This window comes from Nannospalax galili, unplaced genomic scaffold, assembly GCF_000622305.1.
Source record: "Nannospalax galili isolate Female #2095 unplaced genomic scaffold, S.galili_v1.0 scaffold10, whole genome shotgun sequence".
Lineage (NCBI taxonomy): Eukaryota > Metazoa > Chordata > Mammalia > Rodentia > Spalacidae > Nannospalax > Nannospalax galili.
The window spans coordinates 10,337,430-10,345,185 of NW_008331140.1; positions in this window are offsets into that span (position 1 = coordinate 10,337,430).

Consider the following 7,756-nt stretch of genomic DNA (forward strand, 5'->3'; position numbering starts at 1 on the left):
ACATACAATATCATATAACGGTATTAATTCAACTGTAAACCTAAAAATTTAAAGCCAGTTTTGAAAGAGATGCATCTTAGCTCTGGAAATTTTTATTGAATATGTCAATGCTGTTGTGATGAAATACTTCTTCTAATTATGTGGTTATTAAATAAATATTTTTTAAAAATCCATCAAAAATGGTTCTATGAATTTTGTGTTGAGATGTTGGGATTTGAGCATTTTCTGAAATGAGCCTAAACAAATTTCTGTCATTTTATACTAAGTATTTATGTAAGGAAGTGTTTTTACCTTTTAAGATTGTAGGATCAAAATATATCCAACTCTAAAATCTGTTAGTTAAAGAGGCAATATATCCTCTAGTTATCAAATGTTTAGTCATTTGGGTTAAAACAAATAAGCACATCTCTCTCATTAGTATGAAGATTTGTTTTCATTCAATAAATGATAAATTTATATATCATACATACCAAAATTGTTTTAAGATATTTGTTTATGATTTATTGTGTACAAAAGTTGGATTTGTATAACTTACTTCATATACATATTTAGCCAGGATCATGTAAAAACTTCCTAGGCCAAAAGCAGATTTCATGGTATAGATCTTAAGAAACAGACTACAATTTCTAATATGAGAAAAGAAATATATGTCCACAACAACAAATTGTTCTTCATAATTCATTACCTTTCCATTCTTGACAGTCGGCTGCCAAAAATAGACTATTCTAAATTTTCCCACAAATTCTATAAAATTGTTAATTATAGGAAATATAAGCTGATATCAGTTATTGTTAATATTTGTTATATGGGACAAGAGAGATAGGTCAGCAGTTAAGAGCACTGACTGTTCTTGCAAAATACCTAGGTTTCATTCCCAGCACCCACATGGCAGCTAATGAGCACCTGTAACTCTAATTCCAGGAGTTTGTCCCCCTCTTCTGGCCATTTAAAACCATTCACAGATGTGTTGCACCTACAGACAGACATGTAGGCAAAACATTCATATACATAAAATAAAAATAAATACATTTTTAAAAATCTTTTTTTTTATTTTAAATGTGGGACTGGAGTGATGGCTCAGTAGTTAAGAGCACTGGCTGCTCTTGCATAGGACCCAGGTTCAATTTCCAGCACCCACATGGCAGCTAACAACCATCCATCATTTCAGTTTGAGGGAAATCCAATGACTTCTTCTGACCTCTGCAGGTACTGCATGATACTGATGCAGTTTTATACATGTAGGCAGTACCCTCATATGCATAAATTAATAAAGTAGTTTTAATTTTATATATGATTATACAATATTTTAACAATGTATCTCATATATATGGTATGATAATATATGTTATGTATATATGGGAAAATAATTTCCTTTTTTATTATCTTAGTATAAAACAGGCCATTTTTATGTGGAGAGAGAAAAATGATACTATTAAAATTAAAATTGCTACATTCACAGTTACTTTTGATCTTCAAAGCAATTTATACTTCTTTGTCCCCAGGCCTATGGTCCTGAGTCACTCCATGTAGTAACTGAGGCCTTGAATGAAGAAAAAGTTTCCACCCAGTCTCCAAGGCCCCTAGTCCCTGAACGCAAATGTCCAAGTCTTTCCATATGTTCTCTGCAGCCCTCTTCCTGGCCCCGGACCTTATAAAAGAACTCATTGCATCCTCAGCTCCCAGCTTCCTTCACTCTCAAACCCATATACCTGATCCATTCCACAAGATCACTAAATGATATATCTTAAAGCCTTGGTTAAAAATGACAACAAAAAACGAATTCCAAAGCAGTAGTTAAGGATAAATAACTGAGAAGAAGGAAGAAATTGATAAAATAGAAATTTTAAAAAATTGAATCAATTAAATAAAGATGTGATTCTTTGAAAGATGAACACAACTTAGAAACCCTTAACCAAATTAATGAAAAAGTGAGAAAACACAAATTAATAAAATTAAAGATTAAAGGGTAGACATTACAACAGAATCCAATGAAATTCAGAAATTCATAAAAACAGAATAATATACTTGATTTATTAGAAAATATAAAATAAATTGATGAATTTCTAGATGCAGACAGTACAGCAAAACTAAACCAAGAGTAAGATCTGATAATTTAATCAGAGTTACAAACAGCAATGAGATTGAAGCGTAATAAAAATGCTCCAAAAATGCTCACGACCAGATGGAATAACTGCAGAATTCCAACAGAACATCAAAGAACTACCATCAATGCTACTCAAATTATTCCATATAACAGAAAATGAAGGAATGCTTCTGAACTCTCTTATCACCCTGATCCCAAGACCAGATTAAAAACAAAACAAAAATGAAATTTGTACACCAATCTTCCTGATAAACATATATGCAAAATATTCTCAACACAATACTTGCAAACAAAATGCAAGATTGCATCCAAGAGATAATTTGTCATGATCAAGTTAGATTTATCACAGAGACATAGGGATGGCTCAATATACATAAATCAATAAATACAATTTATGAAATAAGTGTATTCAAAGACAGAAATCACATGATCATTTTATTTAACTGTTTGAGGAACATTGATTCTTTCTATTATGCTTGTATTTATTTGACTTATGATTTCTTGAGTCTTTCATTTTGAGCAATTGTTTTATTGCTAATTATTTTTATAGGAATTTTAGTTTCCTTCAAGAATTTCTCATCCATGTGTTGACCTTCATATGTAAATCGTGAATTGTCTTCCTTAACTCCTTCAAGTACTTCTTTGAATTTTCATTGAATTTGCTTTCCATACCTTTAGCTTGCATATCAAAGGCTTTTTCTAGCAAAACAAGTCTTCTTTTTTTCTCTTGATTATGCTCCAGAGTACTTTCAAGTTGATATTAGGTCTTTAGTCTTTAAATATCTCATACATTTAAATAGTGAATCTATACATTCATTGATGTTTCTTTGTTAAGAATGCATATATATTTGTAAATATAAGATATATTTCTTCTAGATTTTCCAACTTTTTATACAGGAAATAATTCTGATTTTAAAGAGGATGTGTAAAACATCAACACAGTATCCCAAGAAATGTTAACACATTAAAAATTTAAAGTACTGCATAGGAATAAATGAAAAGAGATTTCTTCGTAAGAAATCATTACAAATAAAATGCAAAGAATATTAGCTCTTTGAATTACTTGCCAATATTGCTTAATTTTTTTATGTTTCAAGCTGTTTTATATGTTTAAGAATCAAAGACTACTATTCAATTTGTAATTTGGAATAGGTTTTCATGAAATTCCCTAAGGAGTCTGTGGATATAATTAGTACCTGATGTAATGTCAATGTTTCCACCCTAATATTCATAAATTGGGTGCTCCTTTATTTTTAATACTAGACTTCTCTATTATTTGTTTGGCAGTTGTACTGAATGTATTAGAATAGGGAATTAAGAATTTAAGAATTGTATTGAATGTAATAGAATTAAGAAACTAAGAATCAAAAAAGAACTCTAGCAAAAGTATGTAAACAAATCCAAAGTGTGTACATTAAAGATAAGAGCATCACTTGGTAGCCCTAGAATGTAACCTAGCAACCTGAGTGTAACCGTGTGATTAGCCAAATGGCGTAAGCAACTGATAAACATATGTTCGCCAAGCCATGCTAAGGACTATAATACCCAGAGGAAGATCAGTTGGAGGTGTTCATTTCTTTGTAACTCACTTCCCTCCCCCACCCCAAAGGTATAATCTATACAAAATTCAGATAAAGATGTGTTATGTGGTTTGTCTACCCATGTCTATAGCATGAGAACCTGAAGAGTGAGGGCAGGTCAAACAGACAGCGGGAAGGAGAAAATTTAGTGGGACGAAATTGGTGTAGTCAGCAGGATGGTGCTGAAAATAACAAACCATGGAAGTTTGGGAAAAGCAAGGGAGCTAATGGCAGCACTGATGTGGATCTTACAACAAATTATAAAATATGTTATTAAAAAGGTGCAGGCCTTTCAGAAGTGTGGGCCACGGCTGTGTTGTAAATGTGGAGAAACAACCCAGTTGTGGATAGGTGAATGTACTGAATGTATTAGAATAGAGAATTAAGAATTTAAGAATTGTATTGAATGTAATAGAATTAAGAAACTAAGAATCAAAAAATAACTCTAGCAAAAGTATGTAAACAAATCCAAAGTGTGTACATTAAAGATAAGAGCATCACTCAGTAGCCCTAGAATGTAACCTAGCAACCTGAGTGTAACTGTGTGATTAGCCAAATGACATAAGAAACTGATAAACACATGTTCACCAAGTCATGCATAAGGACTATAAAAACCCAGAAGATCAGTTCGGGGGCGCACATATGAGCTGAACTCCTGTCAGCTGTGCTGCCCCATCTTCTGACTGATCCAATCTCTGGATCGTGAGAAAAAAGAACTTCACATCGTGAACCTGACTCAACCCTCGACCGCGAGACAACCAAGCTGAGCCGAGACTACCTTCACCACATCCCACTGAGACGATGGCACTCAGGCATTGGCCCTAGGGCTGGTACTCTTATCTGTCGTTGTGTTATGTGTGAAATTTGTTTATGATTCCCCAAATAAATGCATTGAAAGACATTGGCTCTAGAAATATTTATCCTCCCTCACATAATGAGGTTATGCTCAACTAAGCCTTAATAACTGCACTCCTGACAGCAGTTCATCTAAATATCAGATTCAGTTATTGAAAATTTGTAATCTTTTTAGGATTCAGGTTGCCTTAATTTTTCAAATTTCTTTTGTTTTTATGTTGACATTTGGCCATTTTAGGAGGGGAGATATCTATTCTGGTTTTAAATGGCTTGATTATTCTTAGAGTAAAACACCTAGCACAATTACAAAAGTGAGAAAACAAACCACAGTAGCAGCAACAACAAAACCAACCAGATAAAGAGATGCAATTAAAACAAACTGTCAGTTACTATCTTTGAAAAGAAATTAGCCAAAGCTATGAAATACGAATTAAGTTTAAAATTCATTAGGACAAATCTAATCATAATGAATGAATTAAATGAATGATGAGGGAATAAAAAGAGATTAAATGAAATAAGAATATAGGTTTAATGAGAGATGTGAAAAAGGAAAAGAACATAGGAGAAAGCAGTAAATAAAGACAAAAAAAGTAAAAGACTAAAAAATTTGATTCCCAGGAATGAAACACTGTCCACCACTCCCATTCCTTTTCAGTACAGTGATTAAGGCAATAAGTTCTAAAACAATAAAGCAGGAAAAGGGATACTAATAAGAAAAAATGTCAAATTCCCCCTTTGGCAGATGATGTGATATATTACATAACAGGTCACAAAAGTTCCACCAGAAAACTGCTAGAAGTGAGAAACATTTCAGCAAAGTAATAGGATATAAAATCATTATCCTTTCTAAATACCAATAAGAAAAAATGCTGAGAATGAGCTCATGGAAACACTCCATTCACAATAACTCTCCCCCTCAAAATATTTCAAAGACTAAACATAACTAAAAATATTAAAGACCTCTACAATGAGAATTTTAGATTTTTGAAGAAATAGGTTGAAGAAGACACTAGAAGATAGAAAGACCTCTCAAGCTCATGGACTGTAGAATTAATATTGTGAAAATGACCATCTTATCAAAATCAACTACAGATTCGATGCAATTCCAACCAAAACCCCATGACATTCTTCACAGAAATGAAAAAAAAAATCCTAAAATACAAATGGAAGCACAAAAGGTCCCAGATGCCCATAGCAGGCTTCATGAACACAAACAATGCTGAATGGGTTACCATACCATATTTCAAATTATATTACAGAACTATAGTAATAACAACTACATAGTACTGGCACAAAAGAGACATGTAGACCAATGGAACAAAATAGAAGACTCAAACATGAGCGCATTTAATTATAGATACCTTATATTTGACAAAGATGCCAAAAAGACAACATCTTCAAGGAATGGTGCTGGGAAACAGGATGCCCCTGTTTAGAAGAATGAAATCAAACTGACATTTATCACCCTAAACAAAAAACAACTTCAAATGGTTCAAAAATCTCAATGTGAAACTTGAAATGCTAAAACTGCCAGAAGAAAGTGCAGAGGCAGTACCCTATATGATATAGGAGCATGAAAGAACTTTCTGAAAAAAACTCCTTTTACCCAGGAATTAAGACTAGCCATTGACAAATGGGACCATATTAAACTATAAAGCTTCTAGATAACAAAGGAAACAATTGAGTGAAGAAGAAGCCTACAGAGTGGGAGAGAAGCTTTAACAGCTGTACAGGCAATAGCGGATTAATATCCAGAATACACAAAGAATGCAAAGAATCAAGGAGTCAAATATTCAATTAAAAATTGGCTATGGATCTCAATAGAGAGTTCTCAAAGTAATAAATAAATATTGCTAAAAAATCTTTAAAGTTGTTCACCATTCTTAGCAATTAAGGAAATTCAAATCAAAATTACTATTTCACCTTACCCCACTCTGAATGGCTGACATCAAGGAAAGAACTGACATCAAATGCTGAAGAGGTTGTGAGGAAAGACAAACTCTCATTTACTGCTGGTGAAATTGCAAACTGGTGCAGCTACTATGGAAATCAGTGGGGAGAATTGGCAAAAGAAGCTGAAAGGTGACCTACCTTATGACCCAATTACACCACTCCTTGAAAGACAAATGTTGCATGTTCTCATTTCTCTCTCCATCTAACTTTTCTTCCTCCCTCTCCAGTTAAAGCATTCCTGTTTTTACCTTAATTATAACTGTTTTCTATTATGCCCCTCTCTTCAGTTCTTTCTTCCATTTACCCCCATTATTCCATGTATAGCCTTCCCTGGTTACTTCCCAGTTAAAATTAACATTTTTCCCATTTTGCCATTTTCCCCCTTGGTAACACATGTCAACTACTATCCTTCTCTCAAGTTCTTTCTTTCCCTTTACCCTCATAATTCCTTTCTGTTTTCCTTGCTCCCGTGGTTACCTCCGGAGATATACTCCCATATAAAGTTTTGTTGCTACGATAAAAAAGTAAGAGAAAATATGTTGCTTATTTCTCTGAGTCTGTGTTACTTCACTTAGTATAACAGTTTCTTTTTCCATCAATTTACCTGCGAAATCACTTCATCTTTCTTTACATCTGAGTAGAACCCCACTGTGAAAGTATATCACATTTTCTTTATCCATTTATCAGGGACATTTAGATTGTTTTCATTTCTTAACTATTGTGAAAAGAGAAGCAACAAACATGGATGTACAAATATTTGTGAAGTGTAATGAGTTGTTGGGGTATATGACAAGGAGTAATACAGTCAGAACATATAGTAGGTTTATCTTTAGCTTTTTAAGAATTCACCACACTGATTTCCATAGTGGTTTCACAAGCTTGCAATCCCACTAGCAGTGAATGAGCACTTGTCCCTTTCCCCATATCCTCGCCAGCATTTGGTGTCATTTGTTCTATTTATCTTAGCCACTCCGTCTGTCATAAGATTAAATCTTAAAGTGTGTTTGATTTGAAGTTTCACAATTACTACGTACGTTGAACACTTTTTAAAATTTATTTATTTTTTTAATTAAAAGAAGCTTTTCATTACAACAGCATTAACCTATTCAATAACATTTTTCTGAGCTAGGGTACATCTCTTTCAAAATTGGCTGTACATTTCTTGGTTTACAGATGAATTATTACACTTATATAATCTTTTGCTCATTATAAACTCTATAAGACATAAAATTAAATGAGGTTCCAACGTTTAAAAAAGATCTCC